We start from the raw sequence: 16,813 nt of genomic DNA, 5'->3' as shown, positions 1-16,813 counted from the left end.
AATGTTGTTGTCTCACCGAGAAGTCTATTACCCCTAACCCTGGAATATGGTGTAAAATCCCGCTCCCCATACTAACACGGGTTATACAGACCAAAGAACAAACTGCCGGAGGAACTCAGTGGGTCGGGCAGCATCTGTGGAGGGAAATGGACCGTCAACATTTCGGGCCGAGTCCCTCCCTCTGGACTGAGAGTGGACGGGAAATAGTCAGAGAAAAGAGGTGAGGGTGGGGATGGGGCAAGAGCTGAGGAGTGAGAGGTGGATACAGGTGAGGGGGAGGAGGGAAGGTGGAAATAGTGACAGGGGTGGGAGGTGAGTGGTTGGGGCAACATGGGTCTCCAGAAGATGGAAATTAATTCCACAGAGGATTATCAAAGAGGTTAGAGAGCATTTGTTATAGAGAGTGCAATGAAGATTCACCTGACTGATCCCTGGGGTGGTGGGGTCATCATATGAAGAAAGATCAAATGCGATAACCCTGTCATTTAGAGAATCGAGGACTGAGAGGTGAACATTGAAATGCACAACATCATGACCGGTTGAACCAGGGATCTCAGTCTCTGAAACAGCGATGGACTGTCTGGGACTGAGATGAGAGGAAATGTCTCCATTCCGAGGGTGGTAAATGTCTGTAAATCCCCTCCACAGAGGGCGGTGAAAACTCAGTGATCGTCCCCAGGTAAAACAGAGGGCGTCAAATGTGTGGAGACAGAAGGGATGGAGGAAACGAGGACTGGGCAGAAACATGTGGCTGAGATGGGAGAGCAGACGCCATCTTGCTGATGGTTAGAGGGGCTGAATGGCCTGCTGTTTCTCACTTGATATTTCAGTGTTCCTGTCCAGCAAGGCTCCGGAGGAATGCGAATACAAATTAGTGTTTATAAACACAGAACTGATTTAAATGAAACATGAAAATTTCCTGTTTGGGTCTGAAATATGTTTTGGACCTGGATGGGAATGAGCCGCTGACTCTGTGACCTGAAGGTGGAGTGAAAGGGATCGGAGAAGATATGGTGTGAAAGATATGGTGGGGTAAATATGGAATAATGTGGGGAATGCAGTGGATGGGTCGGGCAGCGTGTGAGGGGCGAGGAGCAGAGTCACCGGTTCAGGAGGGAGACCCTCCACCCGTCACCTGATCCTGTTTCCCGTTCACGTTTCTCTGCAGATCTGCAGCATCTGCGGGTCACTGCTCTACGTGCGTGTGTAGCTTCATCTTTCCCCGTTCAGACAAGGATTAGTGAGATTTCGATCTCGTTGTGGCGGACAGTATGCTGACAGCAGAACATTGATTGGCCTAATCTGAAATACTGATAACAATCAATCAAATGCCTTCTGACAAGGCTCGGTCCAAACAAACTTTTCACCCTTCTTCAGGAGATTAGTCAGAGGAAGAGCGATAGCAGCAAAGTTCTTACAGAACTTACGATAATATCCATCCATTCCCAGAAACCTTCTAAGAGCCTTCTTATCAGTCAGAATAGGAACTTGAGAAATTGCCTGGACTCTTGCCCGAACAGAAGCCAACTTACTTTGACCTACAACATAGCCAAGACAGGTCACACGGGCATGGCCAAATTCACTCTTAGCTCAGTTAGTAAAGTTGTCCTAAGAAAGCCTGTCAAATAGCTTTTCGACTGCAGAGATATGCTCTTCCCATGTGCCACTCCCTGTAACTAAGTCATCAATATAGGTATCTGTGTGTTCTAACCCTCGAATTACAAAATCAGTCATTCTCTGGGATGTTCCTGGAGTATTTGTCCTTCCAAAAGGCAAAACATTGTACCCATGCAACCTAGATGGTGTCACAAATGCAGAAATTTCTCTACCTCTGTCCGTCAATGGAACACACCAATACCCTTTCAACAGATCAATCTTTGTAAGAAATTTGCTTTTCCAGCCTTATCGATGTAATCCCTGGGGATAGGATAGGCATCTGCTTTTGTTACTGCATTTACCTTTCTATAATCAGTGCAAAATCTAACACTATCATCAGGTTTGGACACAATAATGTAGGGTGACTCCAATCTCATTTTGAAGGACTAATAATACCATTCTCCAGCATATACTCAATTCCCTGCTCAGGCAAATTTGCACTTTTCTACGTTCATGCAATATGACTGTTGATTAATCAGTTTGGCTTGACCAACATCTACATCATGTACTGCGACCGTTGTTTGCTTGGGAACATCGGGAAATAAATCTTTAAACTTCAGAATTAATTCCTTCAGCTGTTGTTGCTTTGGCTGGGGATGAGACAACATGTTACCAATGTTTTCTGGAACAACCGAGTTCATTAGCCTAACTGGGACCATGTTTGGTTTGCCTTCTCATGAACAGTTGCACCTTGTGCGAATCATGCAGAAGCACTCACAAGTCCCTCCGTGCAAAATCGCTCTGCAATCCTGCACTGTTTAAATAATCAATTGTGTTTTCCCCACCAATGTGGAGAATCTCGCATTCCCAACGTTGTAATTGATCCGAATTACCTTTGCCATGTTTCCGAACCTGTTCATATCAATGGGCAGACTATCTCTATCCACCATTGAATCTACTTGCTAGCTTAGTGTGATCAGTAAAATCGCTGTGTCCCCTCGTCCAAGCCGGTGATATGGAGGGTGAACTGTTGTGGGCTCAGGTGTAACTCTCTTAGCTTTCCGCTCACAACTGAAGGCCAACCAGAGGAACATCGGTGGGAGGAGTATCGCTGAGACAAGTGGGGTTTGTTGGACGAGAGTCGGAGTCAGAGAGAAGAGATGGCGGCGTCAATCAGAGCAGGGGTGGTCAGTGGCAGGAATGGGAGCGGTTCCCCATTACAACCTATCCAGTGTAATCATCTAACATCTATTTTCGCTTCTCTGCCACTTGAATAGAAACTTCGCCGTCAGTCGGCTCTGCTGGCAGCCACCGGACTGTCACCTTTCTCAAACAATGTAGGTCTAGGGGTGGTGTGATTTCGGTCCCAGCAAACCAGAAAGCTGGGAGGTTTCCAATAACGGAATCCCGATTTGAGCGATGTGGTGTAAATATTACCCATATGCAGTTGTGCATCGGCAGGGTATAGCAGATTATACCCCACATACAAGTATAACGTGTATATTTACTAATTCCAGCTTTAGCGAACAGTTATTAAGACGAAAAGAAGAAAAATCAAAGGGCCCATTAACAATTAAACCAGGCTAAATGCACACAGCGTTGGGGCTCACCTATCTTCCAAATGCTGGGTCTGTCCATTGTTCATGCCGCCGTTCATGTCTCCCATTCCACCATCCTGAATGGATGACTCATTAGTTGATTATCACCATCCCCTTATCTTTACCTGAAATTTAAACACTAGCAACAGAGCACGCCGCTTCTGCAGAAAGCTATAAAATGAAACCTTCTACGGCGCTCGCATTGGAAATATTAACTAAGGCAATACATATATCAGGTAAATCTTTGATATTGCTGTTAATTTTCCTTCCTATTTCATATTTCCTCTCATGCCTATTTTGTTACTCTCTGATGTTTGTTTTTTGTTAAATGTTTTCTTAAAGATTTCAATCTTCTAATGACCCACCAATTTGATTTACTGTTGACTTTGACATCCCTGTCAGCCATTGTTTCGTCATCAACACTTATTCTTATTTGGGGTGTGTGGATTTTGGGAATTACTCAAAGAAACTCCAGCCATTGCGCTTAGCTTAGGTTCCTGCGAATGTCCCCTTCCAATCAGCGTTGCCCTGCTCCTCTCTCATGCCCGTGTAATCCCCTTTACTCCACAGTAATGCTAAATCTGACTTTCCCTTTTCCTTTAAAATTGCATGGTGAATATGGTATTATTTCTTTTTCATTCATTTACGGGATGTGAGCGACTCCAGATAAGCCAGCATTTATTGCCCATCCCTAATATTTTGATCACTGTCTCCGAAGAGTTCCCCCACCGTAAGCTCCCGAAGCAAATCCGGTTCAGTACGCATACCCAATCCGGATTAACTGAGCCACTTGTCGGCCAACCACGAACTGCTCTGAAATGCCATCTCGCAGGTATCCTACAAATTCCCTCTCTTCAGATCCAGCACCAAACAGTTTTTCGTAAGAAGCCTACCTTTTCTCTGTCATTGTGAACGCCTTGCTGACAGGATCATGACGCAAGGCGTCTGTTTTTAAACCAAATACTCCGTCCTCAGTCCGATCTTCCCTGTTCATCCGGTTCATTCCTTCCGACAATTTAGTTCAAACCCTCCCGAACAGCCGCCGTTTTTGTGTAAAGTGTCCTTTCTGTGCGGGTCGTACCTTCCCTGGATAATATCCCAAAGATCCGGGGGGGGGGGAGAGAGAGAGAGAGAGAGAGAGAGAGAGAGAGAGAGAGAGAGAGAGAGAGAGAGAGAGAGAGAGAGAGAGACAGACAGACAGACAGACAGAGATGGGAGAGTAAGAGGGGAGAAAACCAAGAGAGACAGGACAAAAGAGATCGGCAGCAGATGGGGAACAGGGAGAGTTCATGAGATGGATGGGAAAGGTTTTGAGAAAGACCGGTGTAGAGAAGGTGTAGAGACAGGCCGAGAGGTGGGGAGAGGTGGAGAGAGAAGGAAGATCGAGGGGAATTCGGCGTGTGGAGAGCAGAGGAGAGAGCTGGGGCTGAAGGAGGTTCTGGGTAGGGGAGAGTTGTGGGCTGGAAGACTGATAGGGCAGATAGGGAAATAGGAGAGACGGTCTAACGATTGGAGTTGGTGCTGCACTTCATCCTTCTCCGGTGGCGTTTCAAGTCTGAGCTCAGCGCGAAGACGGTTTAACCCCGCGGAGTAGCGAGCTGAACCGGCCCCTCCCTCTCCACTCTCCGGTAAATCCGGACCATTTCCGTCGCGCTCGGCAGTGGAGAAGTACTTCGATGCGAAACCGTCCTGCTTCTCTGCGGTACTCAGTCAGTCGGAAGTGATTGCCTCCAGGTAGCCGGATCAACGTAATGCTTGCGCAAGGGAGCGTCACAAATTGGTGAGAGGTGCGGGCGAGGGAGCAACTGAAGGAGACGGGGAGTGCTGTAGGTGATGGACGCGGTGATGTATCCCCTGAGGTGTGTAGGGGAGGGAGCAGTGACGAGGACGGTCTGGGGTGCAGGAAAGAAGGGGGTGGGCAGAGAGGGAGTCACGAATTCGGGAAGAGACTGGGGGACGAAGTTCCGCTAGGGCAGGGGTCAGCAGCCTTTACCACTGAAAGAACCACTTGGACCCGTTTCCCACAGAAAAGAAAACACTGGGAGCCACAAAACCCGTTTGACATTTAAAATGAAATAACGTTTTTTTTTGCCTTTATGCTATGCATAAACAAACTATAATGTGTTGTATTTATGAAATTGATGAACTACTGCAGAGAAAACGAAATTACATTTCTGCATGCAACAAAAACATTTTGAACTCCGAAAAAAAGACGTTGGGTTGAAGGTTACTTTTAAGTAAAATTCTCAATGTCTATTTGAGTTCTTCTTATATTTATGAAAAACGCTGAACTTAAATTTTCCGCCAGCAGCAAACCAAAAATAACGTCAGCCAGCTGTCAACCTGAAAAATAAAAGGACTATTTCACTGAACAATGAAAAAATATGAATATTCCTAAAACAATAGGCAATTAAAATATGTATCATACTTGGTTAATGGGATTTCTGCTCCTGGACCACAGCGCACAGCATCTGCACATCAGGGCTGTATGACGTCACCTTCATCTTTACACAGGATCGCAAGCTGTCATCTGTGAGGCGTGCACGATGTTTGTTTTTAATTAAGTTCATGTTGGAGAACACCTGCTCACATACATATGTGGATCCAAAGATCGACAGGACTCCAAGCGCATACTTTTTAATGTTTACATAAATGTCGGGGATAGCATTCCATGTTTCGAACACAAGTTTGTCCGGTTTAGGGAGGTTTTCAACATCACTCCATTTGTGATTCTGAGCAAGAACGGCCTTCTGACGGGCAACATCTTCAAGGTCTGCTGTCAAGCGTCTAAACTTGGACACCCATATGTCTTTGTCGGCTATTTCGGCCAGTTCCATCTCAAGATCAGGTTTACTCACACCTGCCGTATTCAGTATTCAGTCGTATTCAGTAGAGATGAATCGATGCTTGGGGGAGTGACCGGGAAGGATAATGTGTTTTTTTTCCTCTCTGAACTCACAGAAGCGTTTCCCAAACGATGTTTGCATTGCGATGATTGCAGAATGTAAATACTCCGAACTTATCATGTCGTGACGTTGTTTGAACTCTCTCAAATTGGGGAAGTGAGACAAAGTGCCTTTCTGTCAATCTCTGGCAAGCACTGTCAACTTGCGCTCGAATGCCAAAACATCCTCCAACATGTGTAGGGCTGTACGTCCTTTCCCCTGAAGAGCTGTGTTCAGCGTGTTCAGGTGCGCTGTCTTGTCTACCATGAAGTGTAGCTTTTCCAGCCCTTTGCTGCCCAGGAAAGTTTTCACTTCTTCCAGACACGCGACAAAGCGTTTCAGCACCTCCCCTCTGGGCAGCCACCGGACTTTGTTGTGCAGCAGGAGATCAGAATATGCGCTTCCCAGCTCGTCCAGTAACAAACGGAATTGACGGTGATTTAAACTTTTTGCCATTATTTTATTGACAATCTGAATGACAACATCCATTACTTCTGTGCATTCCGGAGGAAATGTTTGAGCGCATACTGCCTCTTGGTGCAAGATGTAGTGAAAAATCAGCAGCTTTCTGTCCAGCGACTTCTGCAGTAAAGCCACAATTCCCTTGTGCGTTCCCGTCATATTCGGTGCCCCATCAGTAGCTACTGACACTAGGTGGGTAGTCTTTATTCCTTTGGCTCTTAAACAATTCAAGACAGCCTCACAGATGTCCTCCCCCCGTGTTTGGTCTTTTAGAGGTATCAACTCAATCAGTTCTTCCTGTGGCCCGGCAGAGTTTACATACCGGCAGAACAGCGCTATTTGTTCAATATCACCTTTGTCTTTAGACTCGTCACAGGCAATCGAGTAGGCCACAGCTGAATTGATCTTTAATTTGCTGTCTTTTGATGTCTTCTGCCATTTTTATGGTTCTGTCTTTGACAGTCTTTGCAGAGAGGGGCATATCCCTGATTTTCTGCATAATTTCACTCTTGTTTTTAAAGTCCGTGAATAGATGTTCTGAAATCTTAATGAAAGATTCTTTTATATATTCACCATCTGTAAACTGCGTCCCGTGCCTGACTATTTCCTGAGCGGCAATATAACTAACGTATGTCGTTGGTTTTCCGGACTTCATCCATTGCTTGAAATGATTTTTGCTCAGATCAACCTTCCGCATCAGTTCCGAAACGGCTTTTTTTTCTCTCATCTCCATCCGGATATTTTTGAGCAAAGGCTGCGTGTTTATTCTGGAAATGCCTTGCAACATTTGACTTTTTGTTGTTTGCTAGTTTCTCATTGCATATTAAGCATACTGGTAAACCAGTCTCGTCAACAGTGAAAGCAAATGAATCTGTCCACGTATCATTAAACGTTCTGTTTCCTTCAGTCACTTTTCTTTTTTTAGAATTCTGCATAGTTGGCCTACCTTGGATCGAAAAATTAAAGAAATCGCGCACTGACGGGTGTCAGGTATTGGCAGTGGTGACGTATATTAATAGCGATAAAAACACGTTGTAGCGGTGTGCTCACGCAGTCAGTAAACTGCAGTCGAATAACTTTGTTCGAACTAAACAGCCTTGCTTTTAAGCCTCCCTCAACCTGGCCCCCATGGACGCGGATGCTGCAAAAGACACGTACTCACAAACCCCCGTAGGCTATCTCCCTTAGCCTGAACGCTGGCTAATTGTGAGCCGGCTCCAATGTGCCAGGAAATGGGTCGCCACAACGTCTTATTTAGATTGTACAAGATCACCATAATCTTCAAATTTAGAATTGCATTTCAAAAACTAACAAACTAACATAAAATACATTTTAATTAAATACTGACCAATTATTTCCCAAAGCAACAGGGAGCTGCAGCACTGAGGTAAAAGAGACGCATGTGGCTCCGGAGCCGCGGGTTGCCGACCCCCGCGCTAGGGTATTGAGAAGGGAGTGGGTAACGGTTGTAGGAGAGGGAAGTTTGAGTAGGCGGTGAGGGTTGTAGGTACCTAATTGAATGATGAGCTCGCTAAAGTGTTCAGAGAGTGGAGCGGAGATGGGGCTGGGCGGCGTATCGAGGACGGAGCGGTTGCCGGAATGGTGTGGGGTACAGGGGAACTGTGCAGGGTACGGAAGAATCGACTAACACATTAAGGTGCATAGAAGGTGCAGGCGTGACGGAGGCGCCGAACTCTTCCCTGGAGAGAGGAGTTCTTAGAGCCCGAGTGAGTCATTGGGAAGGGAGTGGCAACGGAGATGGGGTTTGGTGTAGAGGTGGATAGAGGATGAGGGGAGGGCCGATGTAATGACTTCGTCTCACCAACTCTCCTCCCCTCTGTCGATCACAGTTCGATATCAGACTGACGTTAAACTATGTACATCTTAAACCGCTTTCTCAGCGTTCTCAAGAGCCAGCCTTCTTCGGACTTCAAGGAAAGTACGGGAGGAACGACTCTCAGGCTCCCCTCCTCTCTGGCCGGCGGAGGGAGTGAGGACTGGAGAATGGAGGTATGTAGACCTTGTGTGGGCAGACGAGATTGGTTCAGCTCGGCATGAAATTACGTTCAATTTGTTCAGAACATCGCAGTGAGCAGAGGGACTTGTTTCCGTTCTGTACCTTTCGGGTTTGGTGAGAACACAAATGCATTTGTCAAATCCGCAGTATACCCATCTCCTCTCTCTCAATAATGTGCAGTAATTCCTGTCAGGCGCTGGAAACATATCCCATTTAATGCACTTTAAGAGCGCCAACACGACTTCCTCAACGGCCACATGCTTAAACAAACTTAAAAGACGTCTTGTAACTCCTCATGGTTTTGTATGCTTGCAGGATAGTGGACGTTTGGTCATACACACCGGCGGCGGGGAAAAAAGACCCTTCAGCGCAAGTGGAAAGCGTCGGGGGTCTATTCGAGCCAATTCCTGTCCCGGGGAGACGGTTGAAACGCAGGCACTTGTTCTCTAACTATTAATTTATTTATTTGTTTGTTTTTAAATTTAGTATCATTTTGCATCTTTTCCCGACACTGATGCGGGGGGAAATAAAACACACAACCTGTAATGTTAAACCTCAAAATGATGGATTCAGGAGATGTGCGTTGCAAGTGTACTTTTTTGTCATACTCATAGTGGTGTGTGTCTGGAATGAATTACAGGGGAAATGGTAGAAACAGAGGCGATGGAGGATATCAGAATCCTCATGAGGAGAATGGAGGGATGTGGACCTTGTGTGTGCATATGGGATTGTTTCAGCTGGGCATGAAATTACCAGTTCACTTGGTTCAGAATAGCACCATGAGCAGAAAGGCTTGTTCCCGTTCTGTCCCATTCGGGTTTGGTGAGATCCGTCATAGGGTGGCAAGCTTCAGACTCTGAAATACCAGGCACAAGACTAGGGGTGTCAAGAAACCAAGGGAAGTGGGAAAGAAATGACGGTGGAGAAGCCACAGGCCCTGTACGAGACTAGGACAGAGAGCCTGTTCTAGGAAAAGACTAGGAAAGCAGGACCTGGACGAGGAACAAGGAAACTAACAAGGACTCCGACTGGACTGGGAATTGGAACCTGGTTCTTGATTGGGCTCGGACTTCGGATCTAGGCGAGGACAAAACATGGTAAGGCAACAGGACTGGACGTGGGACTCATGGGCTGGAGGCGGACATGAAGCTCAGACTTGGACGGCTGACTGGAACATAGAGCCTCGGTCTTGGGAGACAGTAACACAGAACACAGAGCTTTGGTCTTGGGAGACAGGAATGCAGAACACAGAGCCAGGACCCTTCCTTGGGAACAGGACGTAGGACCGGGACTCATAAACCGAACACAGAGCCAGGACCCCTCCTTGGATACAGGACGTAGGACCGGGACTCATAAACCGAACACAGAGCCAGGACCCCTCCTTGGATACAGGACGTAGGACCGGGACTCATACACAGAACACCGAGCCAGGACCCTTCCTTGGGAACAGGACGTAGAACCGGGACTCATAAACCGAACACAGAGCCAGGACCCTTCCTTGGGAACAGGACGTAGAACCGGGACTCATAAACCGAACACAGAGCCAGGACCCTTCCTTGGGAACAGGACGTAGGGCCGGGACTCTTCACACAGAACACAGAGCCAGGACCCCTCCTTGGGAACAGGACGTAGAACCGGGACTCATAAACCGAACACAGAGTCAGGACCTTTCCTTGGGAACAGGACGTAGGACCGGGTCTCATACACAGGTAGTGACTGACATAATGACGAAAGTGTAGAGCGACTTGTTTTGGCTTCTTTGGAATCAAAGTAAAGGTCTCCGACTTCTGTTATAAACTGAGAAGTCACGGACATGCTTTACTCGCAAAATCCTATGATCCTGCGTTGACTGCGAACTCAACACAGAATTCAGACCCACCACGACAACCACACAGTTCACTATGCCCCGACTGCAAAACTACAAAAATGCATGTGAATTGTCCACCTTCCCCATCTGCAGCCCCGCATTGACTGTGGGTAGAAATTACAATCAAGGCTGGTCGCTCATGAAAGAGAATAAGGACCCGGTCTTGTCAAACTATATAACACAGATCCCTCACCCCACTTCCTGGCATCAGACTCGTAAATTGTTTCCTACACTTTCCACTTTGATTACATTGTTTCTCCCTGTCGTACACACACATACACGCTCCATCGTCGGCTTCTGGTCCACACCCCTGCTGCTCCTAATCTCTATAGACTGCTGGTCCATGGGACACTCCTCCCGGAAATAACACATGAAAGAACAGGCGGTGAATGTGAATATCTGGGGCCCGGGCTGGAGACACTGCGGCCGACTCCAGACTCCGCTCAGTGCGCGGCTTGATTAATGATCTGAAGCACCGAGGTGAACGGATATTTCGCCGCGCTGATCACCTGCTCCCTCAATTTCGACTGAGTGACCGCGTAAATAAATGTGTTCGTGCAGCAGCTGAAATTCTTCAGGAAGGCTCCAACGTAGTGAAAGATCCATTCAGAATCATTGAAATACATGAATCGTAATCCTTTGATTTCATAATACATGAAATTTACAACGTTCGTCATCCACAGGAGGATGAAGCTGGCGGAGATGGTGAAGAGTAATACCACAGACCTCCTCCGGCTCTCCATCTCCAGGTCTCTGCTGTTCTCCCCCTTGCTCTGACCCCTCAGCCCCTTACGGACACGACTGGCCACAACAATGTGCCTGACCGTCAGAGCGTTGAGCAGCAGAATCACCATGAAAGGGATGAACGGATTTAAAACTATGTCAAGCCAACGATTTACTACCCAACCGAGGTCAGTGGAAGTATTGACCGTGAGTTTACAGAACCACGGGACATTGTTGATTATCTTTCTGGGTTCAAAGAGAAAGTAGCGGGGAACGTTTTTCAGAAAGGACAGCGCGCCGGTTGTTGTGAGAACCACAACCGCAGTTTTCCCGGAGCAATATTTTCTTTTCAACTTCTGACAGCAGATGGCGACAAACCGATCGAAAGTGAAGGTGACGGTGAACCAGACAGAACAGTATGTGGCTGTCAGTCTCAGTACCTCGACAACCCTGCACACAGGGGAAATTTGCAGAAAATTCCATCGAAAGTAATGATTTATAACTCGGCGCACAAGGACCTCTATGACTACGGTCAGCAGATCCCCCACTGCCATGGCCACTAGGTAGCGAGTGGTGCAAGTAGAGACGCCGCACTTTCTCCGGGACAGGATCAGAATTGTGGTTAAATTCACTGCAGGGAGAGAGAAGAGAACAGACACCGGGCATTATTAAACTCATTCTCCGGGAATGGACGCAGGTTCGGGATTCAGCCAGAGATCAGGAGACTAGATGCGCTGAACGGCTGCTCATCCAACACCAAACATGTGTTCCGCTCTCTCCGACCTGCCTTCTTCAATGTGGCGATGTGGCGATGTGTTGACAATGGACTAAAGGTTCGCAATTACACCTTCCCGAAGGATTCCCGGATCCCAGCCCTGGGACAAGATGGCAATTATTCAATTGGGTCAAGAACTCAAAGCATTCCGTGTCTCACATTCCCACAGGGCTGCCTGATCCCAGCATTGGCATCACTCTGCACGAAATCCCATCAAATGCAAGAACAACTTTCGAGTCGATTCCGTGAGTTAGACGAGAGACAGGGGTTTAGTTCCGTTTGTCATTAAACATTTTAAACCAGAATATTGAATGGACAGGACCGATATCACTGACGGATATTACTGACACGAGCATTAAGCGGGAAGATTGTAAAATGGCCCCAAACAGGCTCAGTCCGGTTTACAGACCGAAGTGCCAGACACGAATATCTGTGCTCACTCACCAGGAACTCCGATGATGACAATGAACACGTTCAGTATTTTGTCCACACGCAGGTACCTATCAAACAATGCAGGCATTTTCTCTGGCCAGTGATTTGTCCCCGTGAACTACAGGCGATCTCCAGGAATGAAATGTCGATGCTGCACGTACCTGGGGTTTTAATACCATTTACCGACTCCACGGGGACAGGTTTCAACAAATTTAAAAATAAACATTTTATTAAAATTTATTTACAATCTGTTTGCCTCAGCCAAGTGCAACCTCGGGTTGCGACATTGTGATTAACTTAGTGAATTAATTGCGAAACTGCAAACAATGGAAATTGTGATGTTACTAGGGTTGCAAACAGCGAGTGGCATTCCTCCAGAAAAGGGGATATTGTTTCAAACACTATCAGACCCAACTCTCCACTCTTGATTCAGTGCGACTCGTCCATCGACTGAGCAGATAAACTGAGAGTTAAGCAGCGGCTCCACTCTGATTCTGCACCAATTGTAATCACAGCTCATCTCACTGTAATCTTATCTCCCATTCCTGATACGAGAAACCATCCTCAGCTTTTTTTGGGTGAAGTGTACCAAACTTTGTTCTGGGGCGAAAACATGTCTACAGTCATAACCACTGAGATGAATGTTTGCTCACAGAAATAAAACTTCTGTCTTCTGTTTGTTCTACATAGAACAGAGAAAGGTAAAGAACGGGAACAGACCACTCGGCCCACATTTACTGTGCCAACAATGACGTCGTATTAAAGGGAACCTACCTACCAACAATTGATCAGTCCCCCTGAGCTCACTGACTGTCAAACCCACAACAGTAATCGTGGAGTTCTGGGATCTCAGTTCCCAGAAGCTTTTTGATCATCTGTGTGGATTAGTTGGAACCGACAAAAGTGACCGAACCTTCAAAGCTGTCTCATCAATAGGAAAGTGCTTCCACTTTACTTCAGAGGAACAATTTGTCAGACACAAGTTCTTGAGTGAATTCTGATATTGCAGCTTGTCTTATTGGATTCAGTCGCCTATTGTTTCCATTGTCCCCAGGAGTACAAGTTCTTGACGCAGTTTGAGTTTGAGAGTCTTTGCCGAAAGTGCGTCCAATAAAATGTCTACTTGTGGTGATGAATAAACACTTCCATGTCCAGAAGACTTTTCAGTATCTTCAGTGACTTCCTCACAGTCACAACATTCAGGACGCTCACCTAATCCTAAGGCATGGTCATCAAATTTACCAATCTAAGGGGAGGGGGTGAACTATGTGTCAAAGATCACAATTGAAGCGGAGGGAGGAACGGCGAACACGGTAAAGGGGGGCGATGGGTCAAAGAGCTGGAGTAATAGATAAGGAAGTGTCATTCTGTATGTGCGATCTCAACAGCCTGGTATCGGTCCCCAAAGTAGCCCCACTGCCCACCCTTTCTCCACAACACTGTATCAGTCCCAAACAAATCCCACGGGCCACCCACTCTCAAAAACACTGTATCAGCCCCAAAATAGTCATACTGACCCCGCTTTCTCCACAGCACAGTATCGGACCCGAAGCCATTCCACGCAGACCCCTATTCCCCTGATCACTGTATCAGTCCCTAAACTACTCCCACTAACCCCTCTTTCTCCACAGCACTGTATCAGTCCCTGAAATAATCCCACTGCCCTGATCTCTGCCTGTCACTATATGCCCAGAAAATTATCTCTGTACCTCCTCGCGCTACAGTGCACGGTATCGATCCACACTCTAGGCCAACTGCACTGCGCTGTCTTCACGGCCCCGAGTCGACCGACAGAATAATAACACCACTGCTCTCTGTACCAACAGCCCGGAGACAATCTCGAAAGTAATCCATCGGCACAGGTGGAGAGAGAGAGAGAAAGCTGCGGAGAGACTGGCAGAACTGCGACGTGCTTCGAGAAGAAAGTGGGTGCAAGAGGTGGGAGCGAGAGAGAGAGAGAGAGAGAGAGAGAGAGAGAGAGAGAGAGAGAGAGAGAGAGAGAGAGAGAGAGGGAGAGAGAGAGAGGGAGGGAGAGGGGACATAGACAGGAACAAGAGAGGAGAGGGATGTTGGAGGGAGCAGGGAACAGAGGAGTGGTGAGATCGCAGCGGGAGATAGAGGGCACCTGAGAGAGAGACTGGGACAGAAGGAAGGAGGCAGATAGCTGGGCGAGAGTGAAAGAGGGAAAGATATGGGGGGGAGTGGGGGGAAAGGGAATGGGTAATAAAAAGCCAGAGAAATATTGATGCTGGGAAAGTGATGGCAAAGGCAGAGAAAGCGAAAGGGTGAGATGGTGCAGTGAGAGAGAGAGCAAGGTTGACAGAGGGAAAAAAGGGGAGTGGGACCAGCGGGATCGAGAGAGGTTGAACAAGATGGGAGGGAGTCACCGTAGGTGATATGGGAGGGAGGGCGAGGGAAGGAAGATTTGAAAGAGAATGAAGGTATAGAATGGGAAGGAAGTGCCAGTGATCCAGTGTGGTTTGGGATAAAGAGAGGAGGGAGGAAGATGCGAGGAAGAGAGTGGGAAAGGGAGAAGGGATAAAGAAAATGGAGAAGAAGGAGAAAAGTGAGGGGGAAATGGGGGAAGTAGGAGGGAAGTAGGAAGTAGTTTTTTTTCACTTACTGAATTCAGAACGTTCTGCATGTTTGAAATGGATCTATTAAGTAAGTTTTTCTTGCTTATTTATCCTGTAAATTTCCATCCAGATTATTATTATGGATGAACATACACTAAATTCTGGAGGAACTCAGCAAGCCACGTTGTACTTTAGTTAAAAATGTGCGCATTCGATTTTTCGGACCTAACCACTTCGACAGGACTGGAGAAAAAAAAAGCCTAGCAGTAGATTTAAAAGCTGGGGGTGGGGAGGAGAGAGAAAAGCACCGGGTGACATGTGAAACCTGGAGAAGGAGGGGTAACGTACAGAACTGGGAAATTGATTGCTGAAAGAGACAGATGGCCACGGAAGACAGGAAAATGGGGGAGCAGCACCAGAGAGAGGCGATGGGCGGGCAAGGAGATAAGGTGAGAGATGGAAAAGCGGATGGGAAATAGTGAAGGGGGGACTGGGGTCATTGGCGACAGTTTAAAAAAAAATCGATGTTTATGTCATCAGGTCGGAGGCTACCCAAACGGAATATAAGGTTTTGTTCCTCCAACTCAGAGTGCCCCGATCACGACAGTAGGTGAAGCCATGGATGGACATACCGGAATGGGAATGGGAAGTGGAATTAAAATGGGTGGCCATAGACAGATCCCTCTACCGACTCCCGCGAGAAGACTCAGAGGAACATGGAAAACACGCAGCCTTTCGGCCGACAAAGCTGTACTGCACATGACCCTACCTTAGAACTACCTAGGCTTTACCCATACCCCTCTATTTTTCTAAGCTCCATGTATCCATCCAAGAGTCTCTTAAAAAATCTTATCGTTTCCACCTCCATCACTGTCACCGGGAGCCCATTTCACGCACTCTACACACTCTGCGTAAAAGCTTACCTCTGACATCTCTTCTGCACATACTTTCAAGCACCTTAAATCTCTGCCCATAGAGAAAGTGGGAGGCGAGTGAGACTGCAGAAAGACATTTCAGGGAAAAACAGTGGCGATCAGTGGGATACTGGCGAGAGGACACGGGAGGAAGGAAGAGACTGGGAGAGACGCCAGGGCTGGAGAGCGAGTAGCGCGAGAGAGACAAGGAGGAGAGATTATGAACGAGCCTGGTAGGTGTGGGGCGAAACTACGGTTTACAGAGAGAGAGACGGCAGACCAAGAGTCGGGGGTAGAGACAGGCTGCCTGGGGCTGTCAGAGAGAGACTGGGATGAGGAAGGGTGGCGCTTTGCGAGTCAGTGAAAAGGCTTATGTTCGTTAAGGACAGAGGGCTTTCTGACCCGCAGGACATTATGGGATTGCACTCCCACCATTGTGAAATCCCTGTGAAACACCCACACTTTTTCATCGGCTGACCCCTCCTTTCACGTCAGTTTGAATCCACACCTTCCAACACGTATCGCGATCTCACTCCCTGTCTCTCCGACCTGACCCTCACTCCCTCTCTCTCTCCTACACTCCGCAGAGATAGCCTTACCTTCCCTGTGCGGTACCCCTTACAGTTCTCGGGCGGTACCCCTTACAGTTCTCGGGCGGGACGGCCCCTAAGCTATCCAGCGGCCTTCTGTCCCGTCAGCTGGTTGGAGCCGCAGCTGGAGCTCAGTGCAGGGTGGAGGCGTGTCCGTGAGGCATCTTCCCCTCCCTGAGCGAGAAGCTGGCGCGGGCAGTAGTCGCCCTTACCTCGGAGCATCCGGCTCCCCACTCCTCTCTCCTTTACCTGCAGTTCGAAACGAAGATCCCGGGGTGCCTTGTCTCCTCCTGGGACTCAAAATGCCCCCAACCTCCA

Source organism: Hypanus sabinus, unplaced genomic scaffold (genome assembly GCF_030144855.1).
Source record: "Hypanus sabinus isolate sHypSab1 unplaced genomic scaffold, sHypSab1.hap1 scaffold_233, whole genome shotgun sequence".
Classification (NCBI taxonomy): Eukaryota; Metazoa; Chordata; class Chondrichthyes; order Myliobatiformes; family Dasyatidae; genus Hypanus; species Hypanus sabinus.
The sequence above is the reverse complement of the archived record's forward strand: the minus strand, read 5'-3'. Positions refer to the sequence as shown.